The sequence below is a fragment of the Coregonus clupeaformis genome, chromosome 14, assembly GCF_020615455.1.
Source record: "Coregonus clupeaformis isolate EN_2021a chromosome 14, ASM2061545v1, whole genome shotgun sequence".
NCBI lineage: Eukaryota > Metazoa > Chordata > Actinopteri > Salmoniformes > Salmonidae > Coregonus > Coregonus clupeaformis.
In genome coordinates, this window is record NC_059205.1 from 23,220,747 (window position 1) to 23,242,762 (window position 22,016).

Consider the following 22,016-nt stretch of genomic DNA (forward strand, 5'->3'; position numbering starts at 1 on the left):
ATTAAATTATCCAAAATGCGCTATGATTTCGAAATTGTACCTTTGATTTATAATATTTCATTAATGTGCATATTTTTAAAGTTTTGAACCACACAGTGTTCATATTCACAAAACTTTGCAGTTTTGTTTCCTGGGTCACTAAATGTATTTTTATTTGGTGTGTGGTTCTTGGAATATTGGTCCTGTATGTGATGTCTGAATGCACTGTCAACAACAACCATAGATGTTGACAAGACAGAACATACAGTGGGGAAAAAAAGTATTTAGTCAGCCACCAATTGTGCAAGTTCTCCCAATTAAAAAGATGAGAGAGGCCTGTAATTTTTTCATAGGTACACGTCAACTATGACAGACAAAATGAGAAAAAAAATCCAGAAAATCACATTGTAGGATTTTTTATGAATTTATTTGCAAATTATGGTGGAAAATAAGTATTTGGTCAATAACAAAAGTTTCTCAATACTTTGTTATATACCCTTTGTTGGCAATGACACAGGTAAAACGTTTTCTGTAAGTCTTCACAAGGATTTCACACACTGTTGCTGGTATTTTGGCCCATTCTTCCATGCAGATCTCCTCTAGAGCAGTGATGTTTTGGGGCTGTCGCTGGGCAACACGGACTTTCAACTCCCTCCAAAGATTTTCTATGGGGTTGAGATCTGGAGACTGGCTAGGCCACTCCAGGACCTTGAAATGCTTCTTACGAAGCCACTCCTTTGTTGCCCGGGCGGTGTGTTTGGGATCATTGTCATGCTGAAAGACCCAGCCACGTTTCATCTTCAATGCCCTTGCTGATGGAAGGAGGTTTTCACTCAAAATCTCACGATACATGGCCCCATTCATTCTTTCCTTTACACGGATCAGTCGTCCTGGTCCCTTTGCAGAAAAACAGCCCCAAAGCATGATGTTTCCACCCCCATGCTTCACAGTAGGTATGGTGTTCTTTGGATGCAACTCAGCATTCTTTGTCATCCAAACACGACGAGTTGAGTTTTTACCAAAAAGTTCTATTTTGGTTTCATCTGACCATATGACATTCTCCCAATCCTTTTCTGGATCATCCAAATGCACTCTAGCAAACTTCAGACGGGCCTGGACATGTACTGGCTTAAGCAGAGGGACACGTGTGGCACTGCAGGATTTGAGTCCCTGGCGGCATAGTGTGTTACTGATGGTAGGCTTTGTTACTTTGGTCCCAGCTCTCTGCAGGTCATTCACTAGGTCCCCCCGTGTGGTTCTGGGATTTTTGCTCACCTTGTGATCATTTTGACCCCACGGGGTGAGATCTTGCGTGGAGCCCCAGATCGAGGGAGATTATCAGTGGTCTTGTATGTCTTCCATTTCCTAATAATTGCTCCCACAGTTGATTTCTTCAAACCAAGCTGCTTACCTATTGCAGATTCAGTCTTCCCAGCCTGGTGCCGGTCTACAATTTTGTTTCTGGTGTCCTTTGACAGCTCTTTGGTCTTGGCCATAGTGAAGTTTGGAGTGTGACTGTTTGAGGTTGTGGACAGGTGTCTTTTATACTGATAACAAGTTCAAACAGGTGCCATTAATACAGGTAACGAGTGGATGACAGAGGAGCCTCTTAAAGAAGAAGTTACAGGTCTGTGAGAGCCAGAAATCTTGCTTGTTTGGAGGTGACCAAATACTTATTTTCCACCATAATTTGCAAATAAATTCATTAAAAATCCTACAATGTGATTTTCTGGATTTTTTTCTTCTCAATTTGTCTGTCATAGTTGAAGTGTACCTATGATGAAAATTACAGGCCTCTCTCATCTTTTTAAGTGGGAGAACTTGCACAATTGGTGGCTGACTAAATACTTTTTTTCCCCACTGTACAGATCTGGGACCACCAGGCTAGGGATCAGTGATTTTTTTATAGACTTCCTAGAGGATGAATTCAGGAGAAGGTAAATATTTAACCTCTGTTCTTTCCTCTGTCTCTTCTCCTCCTTCTTATGGAGCACTTTCAACTGGAGGAAGACTTGGTGTTTCTCCTCTTGTAGCCCTTCTCCTCCATCTTCATGATCTAAAGGAGAAATAGAGGTACAAAGCAAGAGAGAGGAGTTGAGTAAGATGAACAGAGAGAGGCACTGGGCGATCTCAATAACTTACCTGATCTTTTGTCTCATCTAAAGACATTCTCTCCTCCTCCACCTCTTTCTTCCTCTTCATTTTCTCCTCCTCCTTCTGCTCCATCATCACTTCTTCTTCCTCTGTGACACAAGGTTGGGTGAGAGGGTTACAGAAAAGGAGTTGGTATCAGCGTGTTACCTGTAACTTTGCAAAACTCCCAGTGTCATTGGGTAGAGAAGGTTCTTTCTTACCTTGTCTCTTACTGTCTTGCTCTCTTATGATGTGCTTGTGCAGGGTGCGTGCTATGGCAGGATGCTTCCCCTCTCCTTCCTCCCACGAAGTACCAAGCCCTGTCTGGACCCTGTTGTGGGAGACCCCGAACCTGGAGAGGGGCTGACGTCTGGGTCTGGACTGGAACCGCTGACTGGAGCTGGACCCGACGATGGTGGATCGAACTGCTCTGGCTCCGGAGTGGAGCCGTTGACTGGAGCTGGATCAGGCACCGGTGGAGCAGACTGCTCTGGCTCCGGAGTGGAGCCGCTGACCGGAGCTGTACTGGACCCCGGTGGAGCGGATTGCTCTTGCTCCGGAGTGGAGCAGCTAACCGGAGCTGGATCAGGCACCGGTGGAGCGGACTGCTCTGGCTCCGGAGTGGAGCAGCTGACCGGTGCCGGACCAGGCACCGGTGGGACAGGCACGGGCCGTGCCGGACTGGACACACACACCACTGGCTTGGTGCGAGGAGCAGGAATAGGCCGGACCGGTCTGGCGACGCGCACCAATGGCTTGGTGCGAGGGACAGGAACAGGCCGGGCCGGGCTGGCGACATGCACCACTGGCTTGGTGCGAGGGACTGGAACAGGCCGGACCGGGCTAGCGACGCGCACCACTGGCTTGGTGCGAGGAGCAGGAACAGGCCGGGCCGGACTGGGAACACCCACCACTGGTCTGGTGCGACGAGCAGGAACGGGCCGGACCGGACTGCGAAGGCGGACTGGAGGTCTGGAGCGGAGAGCTGGCACAACCCGTCCTGGCTGGCTGCCCACTTTCGCACTACACATGCAGGGCACTGGCACAGGACGCACTGGGCTGTGCACGCGCACTGGCGATACAGCTCGTAGAACAGGTGCAGGATATGCGGGACCGAGGAGGCGTACTGGAGACCAGGAGCGTTGAGCCGGCACACCCCGTCCTGGCTGAATGCCCATCTTCGCACGACACGTGCATGGTGCTAGCACAGGACGTACAGGACTGTGCCGGAACACTGGCGACACAGTACGTAGCTCCGCATAACACGGAGCCTGCCCAGTCACACGCTTCCTCGCGTGAGTACGGGGAGTTGGCTCTGCTCTAACACTAGGCTCTGCCAACCACCCTTTTAGCCCCCCCACATTTTTTTATTTTGGCTGTCTCTCGGGCTTCTTCCTCGGCCGGCACCTTCTGCGTTGCCGCTGCTCCTCTCTACACCGCGCCTCCACTGTCTCCTCCCAAGGACGGCGATCCATCCCGGCCTGAATATCCTCCTAAGTCCAGGATCCCTTACCGTCCAGGATCTCCTCCCAGGTCCAGGCTGTCTGCTCCTGGACACGCTGCTTGGTCCTCGTTTGGTGGGATCTTCTGTCACGATAGTTTATAGACGGGACGGACCAAAGCGCAGCATGATATGCATACATGTTTATTTATATTGAATAAACACCATGACAAAACAACAAATGAAACGAAACGTGAAGTCCAAGGTAGACAAACAACATACCTCACACGGAACAAGATCCCACAACTAATTAGTGCCAAAAGGCTGCCTAAGTATGGTCCCCAATCAGAGACAACGAGCGACAGCTGCCTCTGATTGGGAACCACACCGGCCAACATAGAAATAGACATACTAGAACATCAACATAGAAATATACAACATAGAACATACACACCCTGACTCAACATATACGAGTCCCTTGAGTCAGGGCGTGACAGTGGGACACTGCAATAGACATTTTAAGAACCTAAATGCCAGTTTTACTGCACTGTAAGTTGATTTCAACTCTAAATAATGCTGGAGGCTGACATGATATACAATTTTATCCAAACTCATTTCAAACCACCTATGGAGAAGGACAGAGGCGGCCAGCTTTTAAGAACAGCTTTTGGGAATTTAAAAAAATAAATACATATCACAATCCTCCTTTTAAAATATATATACTTACCTGGAGTGGCCTTTTAACATGCATTACTTACCTACCTGAGATCCAGACCGATGTGTAGACGGTATGCGTAATCCTCTCTGCTGCTCCTGTTGAACAATGGAAACACAAACAGCATCAACAATAACCACAACCATTCATCCACCACTCAAAAATCACAAACAACCACTCCCCTCCCAGTATCCTGAAGAACAAGTTTCCATCCCCTACTTTCTATTTTTAATAAAGTTATTTACCCCGTCCCCAAGTCCCCTTATCCTAAACCGGTTCGTATCGTATTCCCAACCCTTCCCCTTAAACCTAAACCCTTACCCTAAACTGGGTTCGTATCCTCTACCCAACCCCTCCTCCACAATTTTATTATTTTTTACTTTGGTTCTTTACATTTTGAATCCATTAAAGTTAGTTTTAATCAAATCAAGCTGAGAAAGAAAAAAGGAGAACTCCACCAACCCCTCCCCCTTGTACCTTGCCAAACCTGACCTTCACCAGACAGATACAGTGCCTTGCAAAAGCATTCATCCCCCTTGGCGTTTTTCCTTTTTTTTTTTACATTAGAACCTCTACATTTAAATTGATTTTTTATTTGGATTTCATGTAATGGACATACACAAAATAGTCAAAATTGGTGAAGTGAAATTAAAAAAATAACTTGTTAAAAAAACATCTAAAAAATAAATAACGGAAAAGTGGTGTGTGCATATGTATTCACCCCCTTTTTTATGAAGCCCCTAAATAAGATCTGGTACAACCAATTACATTCATAAGTCACATAATTGGTTAAATAAAGTCCACCTGTGTGCAATCTAAGTGTCACATGATCTGTCACATGATCACAGTATATATGCTAAGCAAGGGGCACCACCAAGCCAGCAGCACCATGAAGACCAAGTAGCTCTCCAAACAGGTCAGGGACAAAGTTGTGGAGAAGTACAGATCAGGGTTGAGTTCTAAATAAATATCAGAAACTTTGAACATCCCACAGAGCACCATTAAATTGGAGTATCTGTCCAGAGGACCACTTTAAGCCGTACACTCCACAGAGCTGGGCTTTACGGAAGAGTGGCCATCAAGGAAAACGCTATGTCTGGCGCAAACCCAACACTTCTCATCACCCCGAGAACACCATCCCCACAGTGAAGCATGGTGGTGGCAGCATCATTCTGTGGGAATGTTTTTCATCAGCAGGGACTGGGAAACTGGTCAGAATTGAAGGAATGATGGATGGCGCTAAATACAGGGAAATTCTTGAGAGAAACCTGTTTCAGTCTTCCAGAGATTTGAGACTGGGACGGAGGTTCACCTTCCAGCAGGACAAGGACCTGAATAGTTATGCACGCTCAAGTTTTTTTTTTGTGTGTCTTATTTCTTGTTTGTTTCACATGAAAAATATTTTGCATCTTCAAAGTGGTAGGCATGTTGTGTAAATCAAATGATACAAACCCCACAAAAATCTATTTTAATTCCAGGTTGTAAGGCAACAAAATAGGAAAACTGCCAAGGGGTTGTATACTTTCACAAGCCACTGTACATGGAGAAGAGAGAGAAAAGAGGACATGAAGCCCTGAGATGTCCCTACCAGTCCCAAAGTTCGTAGTCGCACGACAGGTTATAGAAAAGAGCAGAAGCGATTAACTATCCGTGCAGACCCCAGTCCTACCTACCTACAGGTCATGGAAAATGTGCTCTTTTAGTATTTCTCCAGTAGGTTTCCTCAAGGAGAAAATCTCTACTTCTATGTCAACAATAATAAAACATTATAGTAAATACTGCAGTAATGTCCGCAAAAACACTACAGTAAATACTACAGTATACTACAGTCTGCAAAAAACTACAGTAAATAATGCAGTATACTACAGTCCGCAAAAATACTACAGTAAATACTACAGTATCCTACAATCTGCAAAAACGCATTAATTACTATAACATATATTACAGTTTTATTTTACTACAGTATGCATACTATAGTTAACTGTAAATATTGCAGTGAATACTACAGTAAAGTTAGCAAATAACTACAGTGAATACTATATTATTTATACAATACTATACTATAGTATTTATTCATGTGGGCAGCACCATATTTGGTCATCCATAGCTGAGGCACTTCAGTCAGTTCCCGTTCCCATTCCAAGATGAGGGGGAGGGAGGGGGAGAGGAGAGGAAAAGGAACATGTCCATTCTTGGCCATGAGGGATGGAAACGTGACCTGTACACCAGCAAAGCCAAGCTGTCACCAGCAGGCAGTGTGTATGTGTACGTGTGCGTGCATGTATGTGAGACCGCCAGGCTGAATGGGGATGGAGCAGGACAACTTCCAGGCTCGTGAGTCATACTGGATACAATGTCACAGAACATAGAGGAGAGCAGAGGAGGGTTCCTGGCCTGGATAATGGCACTTTTCTCCCTCTTTCTTGTACATACTATATATACAAAAGAATGTGGACACCCCTTCAAATTAGTGGATTTGGCTATTTCAGCCAGACCTGTTGCTGACAGGTGTATAAAATAAAGGCACACAGCCATGCAATCTCCATAGACAAACATTGGCAGTAGAATGGCCTTACTGAAGAGCTCAGTGACTTTCAACGTGGTATCGTCGTAGGATGCCACCTTTCCAACAAGTCAGTTCATCAAATTTCTGCCCTGCTAGAGCTGCCACAGTCAACTGTAAGTGCTGTTATTGTGAGGTTGAAACGTCTAAGAGTAACAACGGCTCAGTCGCGAAGTGGTATGCCACACAAGCTCACAGTACGGGACCGCTGAGTGCTGAAATGCGTAGCGCATAAAAATCGTCTGTCCTTGGTTTCATCACTCACTAGCGAGTTCCAAACTGCCTCTGGAAGCAACGTTAGCACGGAACTGTTCGGCGGGAGCTTCAAGAAATGGGTTTCCATGGCGAGCAGCCTAAGATCACTATGCGCAATGCCAAGTGTCGGCTGGAGTGGTGTAAAGCTCGCTGCCATTGGACTCTGGAGCAGTGGAAACGCTTCACCATCTGGCAGTCCGATGGACGAATCTGGGTTTGGTGGATGCCAGGAGAACGCTACCTGGTCGAATGCTTAATGCCAACTCTAAAGTTTAGTGGAGGAGGAATAATGGTCTGGGGCTGTTTTTCATGGTTTGGGCTCCTTAGTTCCAGTGAAGGGAAATCTTAATGCTACAGCATACAATGACATTCTAGACGATTTTGCGCTTCCAACTTTGTGGCAACAGTTTGGGGAAGGCCCTTTCCTATTTCAGCATGACAATGCCCCCCATGCACAAAGCGAGGTCCATACAGAAATAGTTTGTCGAGATCAGTGTGGAAGAACTTGACTGGCCTGCACAGAGCCCTGACCTCAACCCCATCGAACACCTTTGGGATGAATTGGAATGCCGTCTGCGAGCCAGGCCTAATCGCCCAACATCAGTGCCCGACCTCACTAATGCTCTTGTGGCTGAATGGAAGCAAGTCCCCACAACAATGTTCCAACATCTAGTGGAAAGCCTTCCCAGAAGACTAGAGGCTGTTATATCATTCCATGATTTTGGAATGAGATGTTTGACGAGAAGGTGTCCACATACTCTTGGTCTTGAAGTGTACATTCTATCTCTGTCTCTCTGTCACTGTCTCTCTCTCTCTCTCTCTCTCTCTCTCTCTCTCTCTCTCTCTCTCTCTCTCTCTCTCTCTCTCTCTCTCTCTCTCTCCCCAATCTCTTTCTTTTACACCCACACTCCCTTTCTATTTTTGCATCTCTCTCTCCCTATCTCTTTGTTTTACACCCACATTCCTTTTTTCCTCTACTCCCTCTCTTTGTGACACACTCTCCCTGTCTCATACTCCTCTCTCTCTTCTACACCCACACTCCATCCACTCACCTCCCCCCTCTCTCTTTCTTATCATCACTTGTGGGCTAATCGTCAGGCCTGGAGACACGGAAGTGCTCCTTAAAGTACTGTAAAAGCCTCTTCTGGGACAGGAGTCACACACACAGTAACACACAGTAACACACAGTAAACACACAGGCAGAGGAAACACATGTTGCTCTGGTGGTTAAATGTGAAATGTGAAACATAGCTCCAAGCTCCCTCACACACTGAGGAGGGGCAGCAGGTTTGCTGGTTCAACCGAAAGGTTTGCTGGTTCAAATCCCCAAGCCAATATGGTGAAAAATAGCATCTACTAAAATGTTTCCAGATCTTTTGTAAAGTCAACACAAAGAGATTAAGTCTTCAGACAATAGCGGTGATGGTGACTTCTGTTCACGTCTGGGCTGAGTCTGATATTGACATTTTTTGGTTTATGTCATACTCGTGTTGAGGCTGGGATTTTCCACAATGGAGCAAGTCAGGCAGTTCCAACATGTCACATCACACTCCACCACATGGCGTTGAGGTCATTGTGTTTTTATCATCCTTGATGATTTTGAATACACGTACAGTTTTTCTATTTGAAAGGGCAATCTCTCTGCAGTGATATGCATGTTCTTCAATCATGAAATAGAATCAATCAGTTAGACAGAAAGATTATATTTGATTCTGAACATGTTCAAACAGACAGAAAGGCATGTCTGTGTACTGCATATTTATACAATGGTGATAAACTGCAATTTCACATTCTGTGGGGTGTCTCTGCGTCTGAGCCTCTGCCTCTTAGGCTGCTTTATTTCTAATACTGTGGGTGTGATGATGTGTGTGATGCAGTGCAGACCTTTGTGTGTGTATGCGTATGTGTGCTGCTGATACAGATGGTGTACAGTATGTTTGAAGCATGGATGCTGATATCGATCTGATCCTAATGTTAATCTTTATCACACAGATAGATTTCAAAAGATGCCATTTGGTCTCCAGTATGGCTCACTTCCTCCGGGGAAAGTGTGTGTGCATGTGTGTATGAGTCTCATTGTACGTGTGTGTGTCTGCCATTGTGTGTGTGTGGCGTGACTCTCTCTTCGTGTATGTATGTGTGTGTGTGGGTGTGTGTGTGTGTGCGTACGTGTGTCTCGTTGTGCGTATGTGTCTGTGTATGTGTGTGTGTGTGTGAGGTGAGTCTCCCGCAATCCTCTGGGGGGAGACGATAGAGGAAAGGAGACGGTGTGAACGTGATTAGAGTCGGGGACAGAGAGTTCAGACTGCTGCAGACTAGTACTGTCTCACTCTTTAGCTCTCCATCTAGCTCTCTCTCTCGCTCTCTCTCGCTCTCTCTCGCTCTCTCTCTCTGTGTCTGTCTGCTGCTGCAGTCTCTCGCTCTGTCTTGACCTCCTTCCATCTCTCTTTGTCTGTCTGACTGCTGCATCTCTCTCTCTCTCTCTCTCTCTCTCTCTCTCTCTCTCTCTCTCTCTCTCTCTGTCTGAGGCTCCATACTCAGACACTCATTAATTATTCACAGTGTTGCACTGCAGGTTTTCCCCCTCTCCACCCGGCACCTCTACTCTCCTCTCTGCACCACTGCCCCCATCCGTGCTGCTGCTCACAATCCCTACACCTCTAGATCTTTTTTCATCCTCTCTTTTTCAAAGGTCTTTCTTTTATTTCTTCCTTACCCTCTTTTCTATTTTTCTCGGTCTTTGATATTTTATTCTTAGTTTAGTTTTACTGGTGTGTGTATGTGTGTGTGTGGGAGGAGTCCCCTCCTGCTTAGTATTCACCGGTGTTTCTGCAGGGCGCTTCTGGGGGTGTGGTGTCTCCTCATGTACACCCACACGCACACACGCACGGCATGCAAGTCAGCAGCAGGGCTTTCCCGCTCTCCTTCCAGCCCCACCTACACACACACCCCCGTCATAATCATCACGTCCACCCCCGCACCTCCTTTCCACAGCTCCTTTGCCTCTTCTTTCCTTCTCCTCTTCCTTCCTCCTTTTCCAACCCTGATGCAACCACAATCCTAAGCAGCTATTCACTGTGCGGCATCAGAGCCAGACAGAGTAATGACGCAGGCACACAGCCAGGCAGGCAGGCACGCAGGCAGGGGAGGTGATACTATGGTAGAGGAGGGATGGGAAGGGGCAGTACCATGATAAATCTGGTGTCACATTTCCCTATACGCACTGGGATACCGGCAAAGGCGAGGTGGTGGAAAGAAAGTGGTGGAAACCGGTAGAAGAAGTGAGTCACATATAGTTCAGGGTCAGCCAAGCATCGTGATTTCCACACGATTTCCACAGGTAAACGGCAACATCGTCACTATCATAATCTTCATCATCACAATGTTTTTTAAGAATATAATGTGGCATTCCACAGATTATGTATCCATCCTTTTGCTTTTCCTGGAAGAGGAAAGAGCAGAGGAGTGAGACAGCGTGTGGGAAGCTATCAACCAATGTCACCGTGGTTGTTCGATCAGGTTTGAGATTATTTTTATTGTTTCTGACCAACATTGTTGTGACTAGGGCTGTGATGACATTGTCATGACATTTTGTCAGCCGGTGATTGTCAAGCAAATAACTGCCGGTCTCACGGTCATTTACCGTTAATTAACATAAACACAGTTAGCATCTCCTGGCTTCCAAGCATAGCCTACAAGCCATTGATACAGACCTTTGGAACATCTACATTTAAAACAGACTAATAAACCAATTAATATAGCCTACACCATCACAATTGAATCCATTATTTATTTTAGACAGGTCTAAAGAAACATGATATGAAGAAAATATAGTCTATTTCAGAAGAACAGAATAGCGTACTCTGAGTTGTCCTTATGTTAGGCTCTGATCTGGCTATGCAATATGGCTGTGGGCTACACTAGTTCATTTAGCAGACACGATTTGCTTCAAATTCTGTGGCATTATTTGACATTATTTTATGGTATGAAGAATACAATTGAACATACAGTGAGGGAAAAAAGTATTTGATCCCCTGCTGATTTTGTACGTTTGCCCACTGACAAATAAATGATCAGTCTATAATTTTAATGGTAGGTTTATTTGAACAGTGAGAGACAGAATAACAACAACAAAAAATCCAGAAAAACACATGTCGAAAATGTTATAAATTGATTTGCATTTTAATGAGGGAAATAAGTATTTGACCTCTCTGCAAAACATGACTTAGTACTTGGTGGCAAAACCCTTGTTGGCAATCACAGAGGTCAGACGTTTCTTGTAGTTGGCCACCAGGTTTGCACACATCTCAGGAAGGATTTTGTCCCACTCCTCTTTGCAGATCTTCTCCAAGTCATTAAGGTTTCGAGGCTGACGTTTGGCAACTCAAACCTTCAGCTCCCTCCACAGATTTTCTATGGGATTAAGGTCTGGAGACTGGCTAGGCCACTCCAGGACCTTAATGTGCTTCTTCTTGAGCCACTCCTTTGTTGCCTTGGCCGTGTGTTTTGGGTCATAGTCATGCTGGAATACCCATCCACGACCCATTTTCAATGCCCTGGCTGAGGGAAGGAGGTTCTCACCCAAGATTTGACGGTACATGGCCCTGTCCATCGTCCCTTTGATGCAGTGAAGTTGTCCTGTCCCCTTAGCAGAACAACACCCCCAAAGCATAGTGTTTCCACCTCCATGTCTGACGGTGGGGATGATGTTCTTGGGGTCATAGGCAGCATTCCTCCTCCTCAAAACACGGCGAATTGAGTTGATGCCAAAGAGCTCGATTTTGGTCTCATCTGACCACAACACTTTCACCTAGTTCTCCTCTTAATCATTCAGATGTTCATTGGCAAACTTCTGACGGGTCTGTATATGTGCTTTCTTGAGTAGGGGGACCTTGCGGGCGCTGCAGGATTTCAGTCCTTCATGGCGTAGTGTGTTACCAATTGTTTTCTTGGTGACTATGGTCCCAGCTGCCTTGAGATCATTGACAAGATCCTCCCGTGTAGTTCTGGGCTGATTCCTCACCGTTCTCATGATCATTGCAACTCCACAAGGTGAGATCTTGCATGGAGCCCCAGGCCGAGGGAGATTGACAGTTATTTTGTGTTTCTTCCACTTGCGAATAATCACACCAACTGTTGTCACCTTCTCACCAAGCTGCTTGGCGATGGTCTTGTAGCCCATTCCAGCCTTGTGTAGGTCTACAATCTTGTCCCTGACATCCTTGGAGAGCTCTTTGGTCTTGGCCATGGTGGAGAGTTTGGAATCTGATTGATTGATTGCTTCTGTGGACAGGTGTCTTTTATACAGGTAACAAGCTGAGATTAGGAGCACTCCCTTTAAGAGTGTGCTCCTAATCTCAGCTCGTTACCTGTATAAAAGACACCTGGAAGCCAGAAATCTTTCTGATTGAGAGGGGGTCAAATACTTATTTCCCTCATTAAAATGCAAATCAATTTTTAACATTTTTGACATGCGTTTTTCTGGATTTTTGTTTTGTTATTCTGTCTCTTACTGTTCAAATAAACCTACCATTAAAATTATAGACTGATAATGTCTTTGTCAGTGGGAAAACGTACAAAATCAGCAGGGGATCAAATACTTTTTTCCCTCACTGTAGCTGAATAAAATAGAAAGGATATTTTCTCCAAATGATTTGAGGGAGTGCGAAATGCGGCTATTCTGTGTTGAGCGGTTAACAAAGAAACAGGTCCTTCTATATGCTTAATTTAGAGTTATTTATGCAACTTTACTTTTACAGATGCACAATTGAGAGTATCCTGTCAGGCTGTATCATTGAAATCACTGGCCACTTTAAGAAATGGAACCCTAGTCACTTTAATAATGTTTACATATCTTGCACTACTCATCTCATATGTATATACTGTATTCTATCCTATAATATTCTACTGTATCTTAGTTCATGCCGCTCTGTCATTGCTTGTCCATATATGTATATATTCTGAAATTCCATTCCTTGCTAGATTTGTGTGTATTGGGTATATGTTGTGTAATTGTTAAATATTACTTGTTAAATATTACTGCACTGTCGGAGCTAGAAGCACAAGCATTTCGTTACACCCGCAATAACATCTGCTAAACATGTGTATGTGACAAATACATTTAGATTTGATTTGATTTGAATGCACACACAGCAGTAGGCTATAAGCGCGAATGTTCCAAAAATGCAATCAATTAGCGGAAAAATACAATTCTCAAAAGTCACCACAAATGCTATTATGCATGCAATGCTTTTATTATAAAGGTGCATTCTTCAGGTGAAAATGATCTTCCCCAAATGAGAAACTCACGAGCTGCGTATGAATGCCAGTTAGGCTCTACACCCCTTGTTAAGCGGATGAATGTGCTTAATTTTAAGAAGTTATTTGGCCACTTTAGTTGTGATACAAACATTATCAAAACATATAGGCCTATCGGCTAGGCTACATGTGGTGTGTGACTATGAATTTAAAATGTCGCAAAAAAAAGGCATGCGCTGTTTCTCGCCTTACTGCACACAAGCTGGGCATCATTCACACGTGATAATATATAATTGACTAGTGATAGGCTAATATTCTCACTCATCAGACTGTTCTTGATTTAATCTTGTCTTTACATATACTAAATAATATATGTGTGAAATTTGTTTTGATTTAGAATGGACCATTATCATGCCCCAGTCTCGAAACAGGGACAGGGGAAAAAACTACATGTCATCTATGCACTTAAATAGCAAATGGAGGACGCTTTTCCCATGGTTCATTTTCATGCCAGCCAGGTAGGCTATAGTCCTGTTGTAAATATAAGCAATGTGCTTAATGTTAGGAAAGTTGAGAAATAAATATACGAGGCCTAGCGTATAGAAAGCTCACTCAATTGCATAGCCTATAGAAATGTTTCGCAACATGAGCGCATGGGCTCTCATGAAGTGTTTGATTACATTTTCAAATACATTTTCATTGATTTCAGAGTGATTAGAGGGACAATAGAGTGCTGAGTACCAGGCAATTAGTAAGTTTGGTAGGCTACTAATGACCATCAGCAGCATCAGAGCTTGGAGAAGCCTAATTACCTTGAGTAGACGGTCACGTGGAGTTTGACTGCTGTAATGACTCATGACCGCCGGTGTGGCGGTAATACGGTCACTCTAACAGCCCTAGTTGTGACTATACTTCCCATAGTGAGTCATACAGTATTATAGATGACATACTGGTATAGACATCTTAAAGGATTCAATATTAAAGAAGAGAAGACTTGAGATATGATACCCAGACAGCCCTCCCTACAGTAGCTTAAGATATTTTATAAAACCTTTATTTCAACCAGGAAGTCCAATTGAGGTTAAAATACCTGTTTTTCAAATGAAAACAATAAAGCAGCTATAAAATTATGAATGCATACAGCACATGGACACAGAGCATATAAAAAATATAAGTGCGTATAAACAGCTATATATAGAATGAAATATCGTAGAATAGCTATTCTGTTAGACAGGTCTAGTCTATAGACTAGAGGGAGGTATCCTCTAGACCAGACAGGTGGTTCCCAGTGTAGAGTGTGGGAAGAGTGTAGAGGAGAGGAGGAAGAGGAGGAGGAGGAAGAGAAGGAGGAGGAGGAGGGAAGGAGAGCGGAGCTCTTGCTGGAGTGTTCCAGAAGCGAAACATTGTGGTGTCGACGGCGACGGAGACGGAGGGAGCAGCAGTTTCCATGGTGATCCCGCCAAAGCATCTTAGTATCCCTGGTCAGGGAGGAGAGGGGGTTCCGAAGGGGGAGTGCTCCACGAGAGCCAATCAGAATGCTTGGTTTTTAGCTCACACAAGCAGCGCCAAAACTCTGGCATTAACGAGGTTACACAACGTGTTCCTAAAAAACAGCAGGAAGCACAACACACACATCTCAAATACCCGACACACACACGCGCACACACACACACACGCACACACACTTGCCCTTTAACAGGGCTTGAGACAAGAGCAAACCATACTTCACACATTACATAATGTCAGCGGCTGAGTGCAGAGTAGAGAGGCATCTCTTGATGTTGGGTACACAGAGTACCGGAATATTCCCTCACGGTCACTGCACCACTATCACACTGGTCTTAAAACACATAGCCTCCGTCCCAAATAACACCCTAATATGTATTAAGTGCAGTACTTTGTCAAAAGTAGTGCATTATATAGGGAATTTGGTGCCGTTTGGGACACAGACATGTCCTCATGTGATAGGAACTGAAGTGCTTTCCTCGAGAGTGTGTTCGTAAAATTGCTGCACATGGCATTAAAGATTGATACAGTTTTATCTAACTTCGATCCTGAGATATCTTTGTATTCTTTAAAAGTGGAATGAATCCAGTCGATATCCCAATCAGTGCGTTATGTCTTGATGAAGATTTTTCAGTAAACTATGAGATAAACAATCACAAACATGACGAACATGGAGCCAGGATTAAACATGGGTACTCGCTGTTGCTGGGCAATAAATTAATGGGTTCCTTTCACTGGGTTTGTGTGTGTGTGAAATAGGGATCTGACCTCGGGTCTAATTCCTTGCTCTTACCTAATCCATGGCTGTCCTACCTTTATCAGAGACTGAAACCAGACTGTTGCCTTTTGCCTCTCTCATCAGACAAAGTCCTGAGAGCGGAGCCAGAGTTGAACAGAGTTCAGATTAAACATGAGTAATTACAGCATGACGGGAGGGAAGAGAGGAGTTGGGTTTGGGTATGTTTGAGAGATTGAGTGTGAACCTGCCATGTCCAACAATCAATCTCCAGGTCAAGCCAGGGTGAGCCGAGGTTGAACAGAGTTCAAACTGAACATGATTATTTTTTACATGACAGGGCTGTTATTTGTGCATGACAAAGCTTGATTGGTCACACCACCAACAGTGGTGGGGGAACCCAAGAGGGAGGGGTTTTAAGCTAAAATGTATGTAAAATTACTATATAAACTGAGAGCTGGGAGGTGGACATTCAGATGTTTTGCAAACCACCTCGGCTTTGTCTATTTGTAATAAAGTCTATCTTAATTCTACAAAAACACTGAAATACTTTGGTTCTTTGATCAGTATAAGGACGATTTTGCCACATCAGTCTGTAGGACACTAGGTTCATACAGTGGGCAGAGATCACATACATTAAAGAAAGATACAGTTTTAGCTAACTTGGGGGGGGGGGTGTCCTTAAGGTGTTTTGTCTTAAGATGGTCATACTAGGGATAATAAAGCTATTTGCTTTGGAATTTTAGGACCCTGTTAGGTATAAAAACTATATAAAAAGTATTTGATAAAATATTGAAATAGCCCAGAGAAATGGCAAGAAAAGCAAAAAAAATCAATCATGAGAAACAAGGTTTTGAAGTGTTTACAGAAGATAGCCCTATTTGGTAAAATACCAGTTCAAATAAGCAAAATATGGACTTGGAGTTTTACCAAATAGGGCTATCTTCTGTATACCCCCCCTACCTTGTCACAACACAACTGATTGGCTCAAACGGATTAAGAAGGAAAGAAATTCCACAAATTAACTTTTAATAAGGCACACCTGTTAATTGAAATGCATTCCAGGTGACTACCTCATGAAGCTGGTTGAGAGAATGCCAAGAGTGTGCAAAGCTGTCATCAAGGCAAAGGGTGGCTATTTGAAGAATCTCAAATATAAAATATATTTTGATTTGTTTAACACTTTTTTGGTTACTACATTATGTGTTATTTCATAGTTTTGATGTCTTCACTATTATTCTACAAGGTAGAAAATAGTAAAAATAAAGAAAAACCCTTCAATGAGTAGGTGTTCTAAAACTTTTGACTGGTAGTGTATATATATTTTACACATATTCAACCCCTTTTTTGGGTTGTCACAAAACTACCTTCATACTTCCATTATATTATTTTTTAAACGGTACCGGTTACCTTCAGACGAGTCCCGTGACAAGTGTGGGGGTTGTAGAGCAAAACAGTGATGACCACCGTGTTGGTGAGAATCTCCCCTTTCCACAGTGGGGTCACATTAGTTTGTAGCCCAAACGGTTCGGACGCTACAAACAGAAGTTGGCACATCAACGGTACCGACTTCAGACGAGTCCCCTGACACTTGTGCGGGTCGTAGAGCAAAACAGAGACCACCATCATGTTTGTGAGAGCCTACTGTAGGTCAAACCGTTCGGACGCTACAGACGTTTTCGTAAAAATACTGATTTTCGGGATGTGTCATGGTCTGACAAACACCGCTCTAGCTCTGCCACCTTTCTCCGCAGATGCGGAAGTGAGACATAGGTGGATCCAATGCAACAACAAAAAAAATCTCTAGCTTCGATTTTCTTATTTTGTTACTTAGATTCTTGCATCGGTGTGTGAATCGACTCTAGGAGGTTTAAATGTACTTTAACCTAAATCCAGTTGATATTTCATCCAGGCTAATGTACAGTAATGTATGTATGTAGGGCAAAACAGAGTTCATTATGTCTTTAGGGTGGTGGTGTTATACAGTAGTCAGGAACGTGATTTTCCTGTGTTTTATATATACATATATGATGATATGATGATAATGCCCTTTTAGTGTAAGAGCTTTTGAAAAGACCGCATTAAATTTCAACCTGTTTTGGTGGGATGGAGTTTTGGCCTGCCTGGGAAATTAGTTAATAGACCAATAAGAAAGAGTTCCAAACCTCTCTGCCAATAGCAGCTAGTTTTCAGCTAGTTTTTAGAAATGTTTGCAAATGTATTGAAAATGAAATACAGAAATATCTAATTTACTTAAGTATTCACACCACTGAGTCCCAGTCTTTCTGGGTAAGTCTGTAAGAGCTTTCCACACCTGGATTGTGCAACGTTTGCCCATTATTCTTTTCAGAATTCTTCAAGCCCTGTCAAATTGGTTGGTCAAACCATTTTCAGGTCTTGCCATAGATTTTCAAGTAGATTTAAGTCAAAACTGTACCTCGGCCACTCAGGAACATTCACTGTCTTCTTGGTAAGCAGCTCCAGTGTAGATTTGGTCTTGTGGTTTAGGTTATTGTCCTGCTGAAAGGTGAATTCATCTCCTAGTGTCTGGTGGAAAGCAGACTGAACCAGGTTTTCCTCTAGGATTTTATTTTTTATTTTTCTGAAAAACTCCCCAGTCCTTAACTGGCAAGCATACCCATAACATGATGCAGCCACCACTGTTGTATATTACACTGTATTACTTATCCAACTAGCTAATATAAGGACAGGACATGAGATGGGAGTAGAAACTAATGTGGGCATTGTTTAATGCGTTTCACAAAACAAAACATTACAGTGTACGTAAAGGGACAAACTAGAATATCAATACACAACATATTCCTCCCCCTTTACTTTTGATGCCTCATAAGGAAAAGTAAATATTCACTGTTTTGCATATTATTTTATTTTTAACATAACAGTTTCTTAATGTAAATAAATGAACTTTTCAGAATAACCTTTTCTGAACTAAGGAAAGAGGGTAGACTGCCTCAGTTCCCAGACTTAACCCTGGGGTGTATTCTGCCCCAATGTCGGAGGTTAGTCTGAACTAAATGTTCAACCTTTCAGGGGGTCATCTTTCTCTTGCAGGGTAATGATGACGTACAGGTGAGTACGCAGTGTCTTTGGGTGTGAGTGGTGATGGTGTTTGCACAGACTGGGATGCAACAGTAACCTGAGTAAGCACTCTGGCTGGTTCAGGCAGGTGAGTCTGGAGCACTTTCCAAATTTGTAGGTTGCTGCAGTGTATGTTCAGGTGATGGCTCGTAGTCATGGAAGGTCTCCGGTAGCTGATCTTGGTTTGTCACTTGACATGAGTCATCTTTGAGGTTGGTTCCTGGCAACAGTTGATCTATGTGTCTCCTCCAGATGATGTTCTCCAGTGTATGAACTGTGTAGGACAGGTCCTGTTTGTGCGACCACTGTTGCTGGTATCCACTTTGGACCTTTGCAGTAGTTCTGAGCAAGAAGTCTCTCTCCAGCTCTGAAGCTTCTGTGTTTTGCTTTGCTCCATCTCTCCACCTGTGCTCTCTGTTGTGTTTGTACAACCTGTTTAATCTTTGGAGGTCTCAGGAGGTCGAGTCGCGTGCGAAGCTGTCTTTTCATCATGGCTGTGCCACTTTGGTTGTACCATGCGGGGTGTTTCTGTAGGTCAACAGTCAGGTGTTTAGGCGCCTATTGAGGGACCAGTTCCCTTGTGATGATTTCAAAGCTGAAAAATCCTTCGATGGTTCTCTCCGCCGAGGTGCTCTTCATCACTGTGACCTCATGCCATTTGCTGTGTGCGTCGACTACGACTAAGAACATACTATCCTCCAGTGGGCTTGCATAGTCTATGTGGACTCGCTGCCAAGGCTCCTCTGGGAAGTCCCATGGGTGTTGTGGCGTTAGCTGAGGCATGTTCCTCATCTTTTGACATGCAGAACCTGACTTGGCCTTGTCTTCGATAGCTGCGTCCAAACCTGACCACCAAAAGTAGCTGCTTGGAATCTCCTTCATTCGCACCATGCCACAGTACCCTGAATGGAGTTCTTCAAGCACCTGCCTTCTCAGTGGCGGTGGTATGATGACTCGAAAGTCCCATAGCAAGCATCCAGATTGAACTGTGAGCTTGTTTCTCCACACCAGATAAGGCTTTAGGCTGTCCGACAGCTCTCCTCCTTTCCCACGAGTGACAATGTCCACAACCTCAGACATCACTGGATCAGTGTGGGTGAACTTTTTCACTTGGACAGACGTAACTGGGGCGTTCGTCACTTCCTTGAAGTAGAAGAGTGGGAGTGCTCAGTGTGTGCGACAGGTAAGGGACGCCTTGAGAGATGTTCTGCATTGCAGTGCTGATCTTCTGTACTTGATGTTGTACTTGTGAGCAGATAACAGTAATGCCCATTGCTGCATGCAGCTGGCTGTGAGCGACGGAATGCCAGTGTGGGGACCAAATATGGAGGTGAGGGGTCTATGGTTCGTCAGCAGTGTGAATCGTGATGGCATGATGTGTGAGACAACAGCACCAACGCCAGAAGGCAATGCGTCACATGCAAACTGTAATGGCAAGTTGGGGTTGAACTGGGTGAGGGCCTCTGACTGAGCTAAGGCTGTTTTCACTTTCTTGAAGGCCTCCTCACATCTGTCTGTCCACTTCCACTGTTTGGTTTTGTTAAAAAGTTAATGCAGTGTCTTTAACATGTTAGCTAGGTTCGGCACACACTTTCCATAGTACGTCAGTAGTCCTAAGAATGATCTCAGCTGACTCACAGTCTGTGGGGATGTAGCTTCCACAATGGCCTTCATCTTTGATGGCGCCTTGTGGAGCCCCAAACTGTTGATGTCGTGACCCAGGTACTCAACAGAAAGCCGGCAAAACTCGCATTTGTCCTTCCGGACCCTCAGCCCGTACTCCTTCAGTCTCTGTAGTGTAGTGTCCAGGTTTCTCAGGTGCTCCTGCTTGTCTTTGCCGGTGATGAGTAGATCATCGAGGTAACATTGGACCCCGGTGAACCCACTCAGTATCTGGTCCACAGCTCTCTGAACAAGGCCGGAGCTGAGGTGATTCCAAAAGAAAGCCTCCGGTACCTGTATAGCCCTTTGTGAGTCACTATGGTCAACAGGTCTTGTGACTCTTGGTCCACATGCATCTGTAGATAGGCCTGATATAAGTCTATCTTACTGAATTTCTGTCCTCCAGCTAAACCAGAAAAGAGGTCGTCAATGAGGGGTAGTGGATATTTTTCAGCAGTCAAGACGGGGTTAACGGTGACTTTGAAATCGCCACAGAGTCTGAGTGATCCATCTTTTTTAATGTCTGGAACGATGGGTGTGTCCCATTTACTAACATTTACTGTATCCAATACTCCACTATCGACTAGTCTGTTTAGATCTGTTTCAATTTTTTGGTTTTATGGCGTATGGGACAGGTCTGGCTTTGAAGCATTTTGGGAGAATAATGTCCTTTTATGGTAGCCACAATTTCATCATATGATTTATCACCAGGTTTTTCAGGCGTTACTAGGCTGCGCAGTAGATTTAATGTTTTTCCTCCTGTAATAGTCAAAAATGTTGGCACAACTACTTCTGCTTTAATTCCATTTGCCAACACAAAGTACTCAAAAAGTTCTGTGTAAGAACACAATTGTTCCACAGATTCATCAAATGTTCCTATATTTTCAATCAGTGCAGACAATTTCAGTTTATTATTTTCCTTTCTCACACTTTTTAGACAGTCCCTCACTCCCAGCCCTTTTTTTTTACTCACAGTGATTCCACTTGGAAAACCTCCCTGGTGGTTGAATCTGTGTTTGAAATTCACTGCTCGACTAAGGGACCTTACAGATAATTGTATATGTGGGGTACAGAGATGAGGTAGTGATTACAAAAATCATGTTAAACACTATTATTGCACACAGAGTGAGTCCATGCAACTTATTATGAGACTTGTTAAGCACATTTTTACTCCTAAACTTATTTAGGCTTGCCATAACATAGGGGTTGAATACTTATTGAACATTTTTGAAAAACATAATTCCAGTTTGACATGGACCTGCGTGTGTAGATCAGAGTAGGCCAATGATAAAGACATCTCAATTTAATCCTTTTTAAAATCAGGCTGTAAAAATTTGAAAAAAGGGGTGTGAATACTTTCAACACACACACACACATCTGCTGGGTCCTTCCTGGGCTAACATTGAAATCCTTTGAACACACATGCTCACCTGCTGAATCACTTGCTCACCTGAAATCAAATTTCTAATCCAATACCTTCACAAAAGAAGTACAAAAATATAAAAATAAAAATAACCATGGTTTTCAAACTACTCAGCGTATAGGTCCCTGAAAGTAAAATTCCAGCTCACCACTACAGATAGTGCACTACTTTTCACCAGGGACCATAGGGCTCTGTTCTAAAGTAGTGCACTTTATAGGGAATGGGGTGCCGTTTAGGACATACACA